The following is a 13793-nucleotide window of genomic DNA, read 5'->3' on the forward strand; positions in this document are numbered from 1 at the left end:
ATTCAAACACACTATTTTCTGAAATCTACTCAAATGTATCTATTGTCTTTTTCTATCAGTTTGCATGTATGAGGAAAAAGCACTTGCTTCTCTTCCAAAAAGGCTTGTATTTCAGAGGAGAGAAGAGGGGAAGGTGTTTTCTATCCTGCTGTTTTCACAAAAAAAATGACAGGCCATCGTGTGCATAACACAGAGAGCTATGTATTTTTTTTCCAGAGTGTTTTCATTTCACTGCACTTTGGAGTTTCCAGTTCAAGCCAAGGTTGTAGGACTGCCAGAAGAGCTCTGGGAAAGCTTGTCTCTTCATAGCATTTCTACTTGGACAGAAAGACAGTTTTCAGTCTAAAGGTGAATCTTAGGAAAAATAACCAAAGATGGCTTAGATCTGGGGTAGATGAGGGGGGGGGGAATCAGCCTATGTCCACTTATGTCAGCTTTGTGTCTGTTCATAAATCCATTCCATCCAGATTTCATATTAATGATTTTTAAAAAAATATATTAGCATGAACATTCTCATATAATGCATGCATACACATGCCCAAACACACATTTCTAGATGCATGCAAGACTAAAATATGCATTTTTATTTTGGTATTTTTTTAAAAGCTGATTTTACATTTGGGAGATGAACTGACTAAAAGATTTAGCTTGGGCCAGAATTGGGATTTCAGAAAATAGACTGACTCAACTTGGACTGAAAGCAACTTGGGACCTGAATCTGAAATGAGAGTCATACTTCTGGTTGACAAGTATGGGACAATTGCAGATAGCTGTTCCATTTTCTTTTTAGCATTTAACAGAATGGGATTCACTTTTCAGAGCCAGCAAATCTGCCCAGTTCCATAGAAGTAAATGCAGATGCTTTGGAGCCAACTTTCTTTAAATTCTGTAGGCTGGAAGGATAATGAGAACTGTACTTCAACTTATCTGGTATGGACCACATTGGAAAATTGATCTTGAACCTCCTGTTTAACATTAATTTATCAATTCCTATTATCATTCAGTCTCAGTAGGTGGCAACCTTGTCTGGTTGGTCCTTGGAAGGGAGACCACTGTGGAATAGCTAAGGGTGTAGGCTAGACTCAGAAGTTTTTTTTAAAAAAAAGGTCCTAGAAAAAGAGAATAGAAAAGCACCTGTAATGGTATGTGGGAATGACCTTGGGAGACAGGAGGAAGAGCCACAACCTAGACAACAGTCTGATAAACAAAATTTGAATGCAGAGGAAGAAGACTAGAGAAAGCATCTCAGGAGGGACTCTTCCTAGTTTTGGGAACGGTAAAAGTAAGGGATGGGAAGGGTACTTTCAGTCTTGTAAGATTCTGTTAATGTAACCTTAAAATAAAGATAGAGCTAGTATTCATTGTCGTGTTTCTTCTAACACCACCTCTGTACAAGGTGTCTCTGTGTAGACAACCAGAGTCAAGCTCTACTCAAAAGTGGCTTTATTATCACTTAAATGTATTGCTACATCTAACCCTTTCTATCATTTTTAAAATGAATATGAGTCAAGAATTTGCACTGCGCTTAAACCATGAGAAAGCCAGAGCGGTTAGGAAAACTCACCGCAAGGGTTCTATACTGAGAAAAGATAACTGGAAATAATATGTTTTCTCTATAAAATTATAAATGGACTTTGAGTCATTTTTAATGCATTTCATCCTGCATTAAAGAAAAGTGTGAATAATAAGGTTTTATTTTCCTGTTTTCATTCACCCTCTGCTTTTAGTTCTCTTTTATTTTTGTTCAGAGTGAGTTGACTTAGACAATTCAAATAGCATCATAATGTTACATTCAGGGAAGCAATTCAAGAAGAGGTTTTAAATACAATCTATTACAATACTTTTCAGATACATTTCCCAGTCCTAAATCAGATTGCTTTTTTGGTTCCTTGTTTCCCCAGCAAGCCACTCCCAGCAATGTCAAGAAAGCAACATGCTTTGTCTGATCAAAATCCAAAAAATGCTGAACCAAAACACTGATGGGCATAAAAAGTAGTACAGTATTTATTAGATGCTCTTTTAGCTTATTGACGATAGACAGTTTGGCCTATGTTTTTAGTATTCTTCTGACATTGGCCACAATCCAGGCAGAAGAAATCAGTGTCCAGAAATCAGCTTCTATATACAGAACCTCTCCTGGAAGATTTGTCAGAGATGCCTGCAGGGCAGGAAAAAAACTGAATTTATTCATCCTAATTATGCTCATCATTTTGAAAGCACTTCAGATCATTAAAATGGCTCATCTGAACAATGTTTTTCTCCATCTTTTTGAATCTTGCATCATTGCTAATAATAAGGGGCTGTTGGTGTGCTGCTAGTCAACCTGCTTGCAAGTTTATTTCTACTGTATTTTTCTACATCTTTAGAGTGGTTTTCCTTTTGTCAATGGTTTTCTCATTTTCTCTTCAGGGCAGAGAATAAGAGGATTGTGGTTTCAGAACAAGGATGCTGATATTAATTTACAGACTCATCCTTTTGTACTTTTGCACTTATTTTCTTTATTTTCAATCCATTTTTCTATTCTGTTTAAAAAGAGATGTGGATTAAGTTCATATTTATATAAAATGAAAGTCTTGTCCATCCTTTACCAGGAAAAATAAAAACACCTAAAGCACCTTTCTAGGCCAGTAAGCACAGCTGGCATTTTGAGAGTATGCCATGGGTGCTCCCAAAAGATAGCCATTATGAGAGAGCGGGGTGGCCAGTTGCAAAAGACAAATAAGTTTAGCTGCTTCTTGCTATTTCACTAGCTGTCCTGCCACCCCACCCCACCCCATCCTACCCCATCCCATCCTACCCTACCCCACCCTGATGTGCTCCCTGCCATTCTAACAATAATATAAGAACATGGCAGGTGTCATCCCCTGCCCCACCTCCAGCCAGAGGACAGGAGGATTCAATTCAGTGGAAAACAATACTGAAAAATGTGCAAATATTATATATTCCATAACATACTTGATTGTACAGCCAGAATACTTAATCTCATGAGTTTTCTATTGCAGCTCTCAGTGGTCTGGCAATCAGCCTACTAAGCCTTTGGCAAAAACCAAAATCTATGGCTAGCCACCCTGCAGATCCCCCAAGTATCTTTTCTAATCATTTGCCACCAGTTGGCTTCCATCACTGGAGAACTCTGAGGACCAAGCTGATGCTGAATCCTTGAACAACTGCCATTCCCACCATATGACATCACATGAAATTAATGTAGTTGGGATTCTAAAATGTTCCTAAAGTGCTGCCGTAATTTAAATTACATTTTGCTGGACTACATGAAGTGGATATACTGTAGATGGAACTTTCAGCTCACATAGTTCAGAAGAAATGATGCGTGACAGTTATGTGCTAACGCTGGTTTGGAATATCACTTTTAAAGCCAGGGCCTGGAAAATATAACCAATATGACTGCAAACTGAATGAAGACCAAGCAGTTGTGAATTAAATGACTGTCAGTTGCGAAAGGGTGAAGACAGGTGTAATTGTGACCTGCCAGATGCATAAGGAAGAAAAGATGTCTTTGCAAATCACATTATTATTATCCATTAAGAAACTGAAAAGTAATGGACTGGTTTATGAAAAGGATGGGTGGCTTTTCCCTCAAACTCTTCTGGTTTGAAGCCAACCTCAATCAAGGGAAATAGAGATACTGTATTTCTGTTGATGCAATGGCAAAAAAATCTGCACATTCAGTAGTCTGGGTTAAATTTCCAGGGGAAAATATACAGGTTTCCAGAATAAGACCATGAGTCAGCTTTGCTTAGTCATCCCACTTGCCCATCTGACTTGAACGTTTTAAATATATTATTTCAATTTTAAAAGTAATTAATTAATGTAGCAGGTTGCAAAGTATCTGCCACTTACATCATCTTTATTAACAAAATACTGTAAATTTCACATATGCTCCATAGACATTCCTTGTACTTAACAACACTTTGTTTGGAAATGTGTCCACTTGGCCAGAAGCCTTACCCACAAAGGCAAATTGGGGTGATCAAGAGCATCCTAGAGGAGTGGAAAGGATTGTGGGGAGCAACCTTATCAGTTTTCCTTTTATGACTGACCATAACCACTAAGAAAGGTACTTACCTACCTAGAAGAAAAGTCAAAGACAAAATGGGGTTACTGGCACTGGGGTCTTGGTGGAGGAGAAGTGATGTGGAGCCATTTTGTTGTTTACTTTCTGGCAAATGGATGATGTGGCCACGACAGCTGTTTGATGAGTGTACCCACAGTGCTGCAAATCCAAAAAAAGGTTGCTAATCTCTGTCCTATAGATCTCGCAGACACTTTAATACTAGTTAAAATAATTAGTTAGAATAAACACTCTTTTTTTAACCATTTTGTAGAAATTGAAAACAGTATACAAAATCTATGAAAATCAGAACATGCCGACATATACTTTGGTGATTCAATGTGACAAATTATTCCAAGCACTATTGTCAGGTTGACCTGCAATGGGAAAGAAGGAGCTTCTAGCCCTTCCAAGCTTATCAAAGATGAAAACATGTTGTTAGAAACAGAAAATTTATTACTTGGTAGAATAAAATGATTTCTTCACTATAAGCCACCGGAACATAGTTCACAAGGAAATGTGACAAATAAGCAGACTTCCTGTTGACTCAACAGTGTAGGGAATTTTGCAGCCCATCACAATGCTTCTTAGAGACTGCACATTTGCAAATTTTTAGACAGGAAAGTGTGGTGATTTCTCTCTTCTTTGATTATGCCATGACAAGCAATGTGTTTTAATCCTTGGCTTGCTTTTCTCACAAATAAGCTTTGATTTTGGCCTGATAATCTTGTTATTTGCATGTCAAGATTATATTGAATACGATTTCTTTCTTTTTAAAAAAAAAATCATGTTATTCTTTGTGTTCATTATCTAAGGATCCAAGTAGATATGAAATCTGGAGATCCATATTCAGAGTTTGCAGTTTTTTAAATATAAAGTTTAATGGCATATTTTGGAGGATGGCATTGGTACTATATAGTACCAACATACCAGGGCTGTGAACAGTTGTGTGAAAAGAGGCAAAGCTAACTGCCACCCAAGTGTTCCAGAGGTTGGACTTGTCCAGTTTGGGGTATTTAAAAACAGTATAAAAATCCTTTATCTAAAGGAAATTTTGGAAAGATCTTGTCACATAATTCACTACATCAGTAAGCTAAAAAAAGGTAACATTAATTAATAAACTAATCTTACCTATTTAATTGTTAAACAAATACTTGCTTCCCTAATCTTAGTCCTCCAAACCAGATTTTTATTTTTATTAATTCTTCAGAATTCTGCTATTTCCATCTCATGCAACATTGTGAAGGGTTATACCCCCATACCTAATGCATAAGGTAGAGTGGCAGCTGTTATAGACCTCCAGTTTTAATGCATGATTTTATTTTTCCTTTGCATCCCAGTTCTGTGAACCCATGGTTATTTTAAAAAGAGTTAATAAAAAGACTGAACTATTGTTAGATTAGATCAATTTAAAAAAAGACATAGTCACCCAAGTTTTGTAATATCTGTCTTATCTAAGTGTGAGTGTCCTTTGGAATACAGATTTTATATGTCCTAAATTAACTTAACTTTCTTTTTTCTAAAAAAAAAAAAGTAGTTAATGCACTATATTTGCAGAGCAGGATCTAATGTATTCATAACTTGTAAGCATGCTTCTCAGTTGTTAAGAGACTTTGACCACAAATGAAATGCAGGTAAGTGGTAATCTCCAGTATAAGATAGTATGGACAGCTGCTCCATATAAGGGCAACAGCTGTCAGTTGCATGTGTTAATAGAATTTCACTTATTTCTCTTTTCATGTAGCAGATCCCAGCACAAATTCAGCTATTTAACTTTTCCAACTCTTATCTATGTTGTACTATCATTACGTTCAAGCACTATTTTCAGCAAACATTTGTAGTAGCAGATCAAAGTTTTTTTCCTAGTATATTTGCCCACCACTGAGTTTAAGGTCTTTGGTTTTTTGGCTTGAGTTTTAGTTCTTCTCCTAGCTATATGGTATCTGTTGCATGGCCTACTTTAATCCTTCCTTCCTTCCTTCCTTCCTTCCTTCCTTCCTTCCTTCCTTCCTTCCTTCCAAGTGTTGCTGTTTTCAGGAATAACACATGAGTTGGCTTGTTTGTTTGATCAACCTGTAGGATGCCTCAATAACACAGCAACTGTACACAGATGCTGAGTTGTTGAATGCCACCTTGAATGCCACATTTTTGTTAGAAAGCCATCATCTGCATTTGAATAATAATTATAGCTCAGGCAGTCTTGTTTCTATCTGCACATTGAAAGATCTGAGTAGCATATGTTAATTTTACTTATGTCCCATCTTAGACATGAAAGTCAGCTGGGTGACCTTGAGCCAGTTACTCTCTCAGCCCAACTCACTTCACAGATTGTTGTTGTGGGGAAAATAGGAGGAGGAAGGAATATTAGGCATGTTACCCACCTTGAGTTATTTATAAAAATAATAAAGGCAGGATATAAAATAAATAAATATGTAAGTAATAATGTTTATTCGGTCAATGACCAGCAACATACATACATACATACATGTTGTTGTTGTTTATTCGTTTAGTCGCTTCCGACTCTTCGTGACTTCATGGACCAGCCCACGCCAGAGCTTCCTGTCGGTCACATACATACATACATACATACATACATAAAATTTTGTGATATCTCTCAGTAAATGTTGAGAGGGAGAGTTGTGTTTTAGTGCATTGTTGTACTGTTCTAACTGGAAGTCAAAATCTCTAGATAAGCCATTGTAAATAATGTACCCTGAAAAGAACATGGCTATATACTGAGGAAGTTTGCCTATTCAGTCAGACTTCTAGTACATTTTTTCTGGTCCAGAGCTTTGATGTAGAGATGTATAAAATACCAGAAATACCTTGCAGAAATTGCATCTATATGGCCATTTGGTCATAGGTTCAGGTTTCTTGGTTTATTTGTTCTTGAATTGTCTCTCCTACTCCCATAGGGATATATTCACTTTGTTAGTACCTACAATAGTCTCAGATCTGGTCGGATTTTATGTTTCTAGCCAAGCTTCAAATTGCAGTCCTTACTTTTGGCCCTTTGCAGAGTCCTTGATCAAGAGCTCCCTTGTGGATTTGGATCTAGATGCCTGTTTAACTTCTGTCCACAGCATTTCAAGCTCATTAGGCAAGTCCTGGATTGTGGCCATTAGAATATTAATTTTTCAAAATGTATGGTTCCTTCCATATTTTCCTCACCCTCCACATCTGGAAGATAGATAATAACTCCCCCAAAGTCTTGCTTCTGCTTATTCTATTTAAATTTCAGTTAGAAGTTTATGTTAATATCTTATTCTTGATTGGTGAGTTGAAGAAAGCTAAATGAGATTTAGTGACTCATTGTGTGGCACATGCTTATATAATTATACTTTTATACTTTTATGAATTTATATAAGCAAAAAGAAGGGGAATAAATTAAATCATATGTATGAATCAAAAAGAACATCCTGTGATTAAGTGACCACCAAACAGCTTCTGGGTGGCATATTTTGTAACTGTTCAAATAATAGAATTTTTCAGGCAAGCCATTAACCATTCCTTGAATTTCTTTCATGTTAAATAGCTTTGGCCATTTCCAATCAAATAAGTCAGACATGTGGCAGTTTTAATTACCTGTAAGATAATTGCTGGCCAACTTTTTGTTAGTGCAAACTTCCATTACTAAAACCTAAAAAATCCCAAGATTTTATAGTCTCCAGCTCCATTGCCATAAATAAGACTCTTGCACTCCTGAGGAGTTCAACTGTTAAACTCATCTCTAGGTGAACTGTGCCTTCAACTCATCACTATTATTTCACCAGAGTCCATCCTGTCTTCATTTCAGATTATCTCAAGTTTCTTCTCCCAAGAGAGACATAACACTTCAATCTTAGCTCTCTGTTTTTAGAGAGGATAGTAGAAGGACAAAGGTTGTAAAAGTTATGAAGACAACTAGTGAGAACTTCTAGCCAGTCTGTGGCTTTTCCTCAGTAGCAGCTTTGAGATATTGTTGTCTTGGTGAAAGTGTTTGCTTAACATATTCTTAGCAGCAAACCTTCCCAAAAGCTTCTTTCACATTTTCAGGCTGTACATCAATGTAAAATTGCCATATAGTCTTTACAGGCCTTCCTCAAAGATGTTATCTTTCGCTCAAGTGAAATGTATCACTCTGTGATGAAATTTACAGCAACTCTTCTTTCATGCCCCAAATCCTATTTTGTAATATTTTCTAGAAATTAAAATGGTATTGAAGAGATGTTCATTATTTGTTAAGATACAGTGCTTAAACTTTAACCCTCTATGTTGGATTAAAGCCAAGTTCATACCCAACCATATTTTCATGGAGATAAGAAGATTGGATCTCACAACTAGTTAATTTCACTAAAAAGTGGCATTTTAATTAGTCGATCACTTTAGGATTTTATTATTTAGAGATAAACATTAACAAAATATTGTGAGATTTTCAGATCACGCTAGTTTTGCAGACCATTTCTTCAGGATCACTATAGTCATTCTCAAACTTTAACTATTATAAGCAATTCCAAGACAAATGAAACAGAGAACACATTGGACATGACTTAGACACCTCTAAGTGACCACTGTTGGCAAAACTGGTTCCTATTAAGGCAACTATAAGAAGTTGTGATCTCAGCAAGACACTAAAGACAACTGAAGCTTATAATAGACTAACATAGCTATTGCTCTTCTCCTTGGAAGAATGTTATTGAATACTCTTCATATGATTTTGCAGTCTCAATGTTTTCTAGGGCTGGGAAAAAGAAGATCATCTGGGATTATAGAATAGTGGAAGAATGGTGTCTTCTGACTAAAAATGAATTGAGGGATTACCTCAAATGCCTCAAAATCTCTCACTACACAGTGAAAAGTCAAAGGGGCGAGGACAAGATATCTACCTGGACTAAGGATCTTATTCCACAGTTGTGGAAAAGATGTATTAATATTTTATTAATCTACAATGCTTGTAACATAATGTATGATATGGGTACTCCAATATGTAGAGAGACTGGATTCACCTAAGATTCTCTCTCAAAAAAAAGGAAAGCAGAAAGCAACAATTTTCTCATGAAGCATTGCTATCATACACCACATTTTTAGCATAGTGAGGTCAACCTATAGTATTCCAAAATAAACCCAAAATCTATTTCTCTATAGTACTGAATTCTGGCAAAGTGAACAGAATAACCATACTGAAAATATAATCATTTATTCTGGGGTAGAAGAAACATGGCCAAGCATGGATATATTTGATCTTTTGCCTGGTTTTGCCCATGTAAAAGGAAAATAAATGAGAAACTGACAGATTTTCAGGAACTATTGTAATGGGATAACTAGTTATTAGAAACACAAATTAATTAAGCTTCTGAAAGAACACATTGTATTGGTTTGGGACAGAAACAAAGAGATAGAATATTAAACAACTGAAAGGAAAGCAACCAGGCAAATGAGAAAGAAGGAGGAATGACAACTTCAAGCCAGCAATGTGATGAAGAAAACCAGGAAGGAAAAAATGCATTTGAATAATCAGCCTCGGAGGAAACAGTGTGACAAGTCAATTTTTACTCTGTGTGATTCTGGAAATCTAATAACAATTTATTTTTTGATGAAATGCTAAGAAAATCAGAGGTAATGTGCAACCGCTAGGGGGCACCCATTTTGTTTCATGTATGTCATTCCATTAATCCTTTAAAATACTAGACAAAGTGCTTTTATTCATAAAATTATTGCCTGTAGCCTCATGTTACTTTTGAAAACAATTTAAAAGGTAAAAGGACTGTTCTCAACAGTATTCAAGTAAAAAAAAATAAGTAAAGCATTCCCAATAGAGAAAGGGGATTAACTATTCCTGATCCATCATAAATCCAAGGTCTGTCTGTCTTTCTTCTATTTATCCATTATTCCCACACACAAACACACACATACACATATTAGGCACAGGGGCAATTATTGTATTATCCAATATGAATGGACAAATTTGACCTGCCCTCCATGGACACAAATTAGCAGAGAGTTTTTTTTAAAAAAGAAGTACCATTGGCACCCAAGTTCTTATCCATGCAGAACTCAATTTTTATATAAACTGAATATTCTATCTTCCCTTTTTACATAAATAGGATTTCTTTCCTGATTGTTCAAGACTATCCCTATTCAACTAGACTTTTCCTTCTTACTTCCAAGGGCTATTACTACCAGCTGTCCTTTAGGAAGGATCTTAGTTTATTGCTTGCTTTTAAATTATATTTATTGTAATCTTAAAACTTATGTTTGCTTATATTACTTGTAAATTGCTTCAGATTTTTATTCTGAAAGATATGAATATATATATGTGTGTGTGTGTGTTATTAATAACTCTAACATTTGAAACTTCTTTGTATTTAAGATTTATTTATTTATTTTTCAAATTTCTATCACCACCCATCTCTCCTGAAAAGGTGACGCCAACTTTACTGTAAAGATCCTGACTTTACTGTAATTTGATTATTTTAAAACATCCTGTTTAAATGGCATAAAATCATTTAGAATTGTTTTAATGTTCTATATAATCTTTATAAAGTATTTCATTCCCATGCTTAACTAAAAGACTAATATAGAATGATGTAATGCATGAATGAAATCCCATTGAATTAAAAGGGCACTTCATTGCAGTGTTCGTAATTGCCATCCTATTTAGTAGGAAAACACACTAGTTCCAACACAATTGTTAAATGATGCAGAGTTAATTGGATGATTTAGTTTGTTTTGTTGGAGTCCCTCCTCTAATGAGCAGATTCCTTATTCTTCCCAAATGGATGAAATCAACTACTAGTAATACGTCAACCATCCAATGCCAGAAAACACAGATGTGCTGGTCTCAATGCTGTTGACACAGAATGCCAAGTCCATTGAAAACTTCAGTCAGGGACTGGTACCACACCCAAAAGAGCCACAAACATTAGATCATGACTGTAGCTCTTCCTCAGCCTGAAAGCAAAATTATAACTCAGTGAACCTTCCTAACACTGGGATGGCATGCACAGCCAAGCAAACTAATTGGATGGAGAATCAGCTGAAAATATGAACCATGTGAATACAGAATTAGGATATCCAGCTTCCATGTTCAGAATAAAAAGCAATCTATTCAGATGTCACAGGCCCACTACTGAGATTCCCCAAGTGATTCCCCCGTAGTTATATGGATGCTTTCAGGGAAACAAAAGGTTGCAAGACTGCATCTACTGAAATGTATTAACCAATTCCCTTTTAACTGTGCATCTTGTTTGTGAGACAGCGAACATTAATATGAATTAATGGGATCTAGATGGATGGATCAAATGATATGCATGCTTATGGATGTAAGTGATGAATGGAGTGTGCATTCTTGAGTTCGTGTGTAAAAAAGGATGTTAGGAACTACATGCCTCCCATCTGGTGTCTCTTCCCATATGATATGGAACTGCTGAGTTTTATCTGCTGCCTCTCCTGTTAAAATGTCAGTCCTGGAGTTCTGTAGCTCATTATCCGGCAAAACATGCTGCTTTTTAGGAAAAACAAAAAGAGAGAACTGAATGGCCTGGAATCAGCTACAGCGTGACAGACATTATCGGAAACTGTTTCCGTGTTTCCTAGGACAACTAGGACAACAGTTTGTGTGCTTCCATAGCAACAAAAACTTATGTCATAATGCAAAATACATACACTGGGTAACATTTCTTTAAATGACTGGAAGAACATGACAACACAAGTCAAAATCACACTTGATATCCAGTGCATGTTATTCATTGATGTTTGTTGTTTATTCGTTTAGTCGCTTCCGACTCTTCGTGACTTCATGGACCAGCCCACGCCAGAGCTTCCTGTCGGTCGTCAACACCCCCAGTTCCCCCAGGGACGAGTCCGTCACCTCTAGAATATCATCCATCCACCTTGCCCTTGGTCGGCCCCTCTTCCTTTTGCCTTCCACTCTCCCTAGCATCAGCATCTTCTCCAGGGTGTCCTGTCTTTTCATTATGTGGCCAAAGTCTTTCAGTTTTGCCTTTAATATCATTCCCTCAAGTGAGCAGTCTGGCTTTATTTCCTGGAGGATGGACTGGTTTGATCTGCTTGCAGTCCAAGGCACTCTCAGAATTTTCCTCCAACACCACAGTTCAAAAGCATTGATCTTCCTTCACTCAGCCTTCCTTATGGTCCAGCTCTCGCAGCCATATGTTACTATGGGGAACACCATTGCTTTAACTATGTGGACCTTTGTTGTCAGTGTGATGTCTCTGCTCTTAACTATTTTATCGAGATTGGTCATTGCTCTTCTCCCAAGGATTAAGCGTCTTCTGATTTCCTGACTGCAGTCAGCATCTGCAGTAATCTTCGCACCTAGAAATACAAAGTCTTTCACTGCTTCTACATTTTCTCCCTCGATTTGCCAGTTATCAATCAAGCTGGTTGCCATAATCTTGGTTTTTTTGAGGTTTAGCTGCAAGCCAGCTTTTGCACTTTCTTCTTTCACCTTCATCATAAGGCTCCTCAGTTCCTCTTCGCTTTCAGCCATCAAAGTGGTATCATCTGCATATCTGAGATTGTTAATGTTTCTTCCAGCGATTTTAACTCCAGCCTTGGATTCCTCAAGCCCAGCATGTCGCATGATGTGTTCTGCGTACAAGTTGAATAGGTAGGGTGAGAGTATACAGCCCTGCCATACTCCTTTCCCAATCTTAAACCAGTCCGTTGTTCCGTGGTCTGTTCTTACTGTTGCTACTTGGTCGTTATACAGATTCTTCAGGAGGCAGACAAGATGACTTGGTATCCCCATACCACTAAGAACTTGCCACAATTTGTTCTGGTCCACACAGTCAAAGGCTTTAGAATAGTCAATAAAACAGAAATAGATGTTTTTCTGAAACTCCCTGGCTTTTTCCATTATCCAGCGGATATTGGCAATTTGGTCCCTAGTTCCTCTGCCTTTTCTAAACCCAGCTTGTACATCTGGCAATTCTCGCTCCATGAATTGCTGAAGTCTACCTTGCAGGATCTTGAGCATTACCTTACTGGCATGTGAAATGAGTGCCACTGTTTGATAGTTTGAACATTCTTTAGTGTTTCCCTTTTTTGGTATGGGGATATAAGTTGATTTTTTCCAGTCTGATGGCCATTCTTGTGTTTTCCAAAGTTGCTGGCATATAGCACACATTACCTTGTCAGCATCATCTTGCAAGATTTTGAACAGTTCAGCTGGGATGCCGTCGTCTCCTGCTGCCTTGTTATTAGCAATGCTTCTTAAGGCCCATTCAACCTCACTCTTCAGGATGTCTGGCTCTAGCTCACTGACCACACCGTCAAAACTTTCCCCGATATTGTTATCCTTCCTATACAGGTCTTCCGTATATTCTTGCCACCTTTTCTTGATCTCTTGTTCTTCTGTTAGGTCCTTGCCGTCTTTGTTTTTGATCATACCCATTTTTGCCTGGAATTTACCTCCAATGTTTCTAATTTTCTGGAAGAGGTCTCTTGTCCTTCCTATTCTATTGCCTTCTTCCACTTCCATGCATTGCTTGTTTAAAAACAATTCCTTGTCTCTTCTGGCTAACCTCTGGAATTTTGCATTTAATTGGGCATATCTCCCCCTATCACTGTTGCCTTTTGCTTTCCTTCTTTCTTGGGCTACTTCTAGTGTCTCAGCAGACAGCCATTTTGCCTTCTTGGTTTTCTCTTTCTTTGGGATGTATTTTGTTGCTGCCTCCTGAACAATGTTGCGAACTTCTGTCCAGAGTTCTTCTGGGACCCT

The sequence above is a fragment of the Candoia aspera genome, chromosome 8 (genome assembly GCF_035149785.1).
Source record: "Candoia aspera isolate rCanAsp1 chromosome 8, rCanAsp1.hap2, whole genome shotgun sequence".
In the NCBI taxonomy this organism is placed as follows: domain Eukaryota; kingdom Metazoa; phylum Chordata; class Lepidosauria; order Squamata; family Boidae; genus Candoia; species Candoia aspera.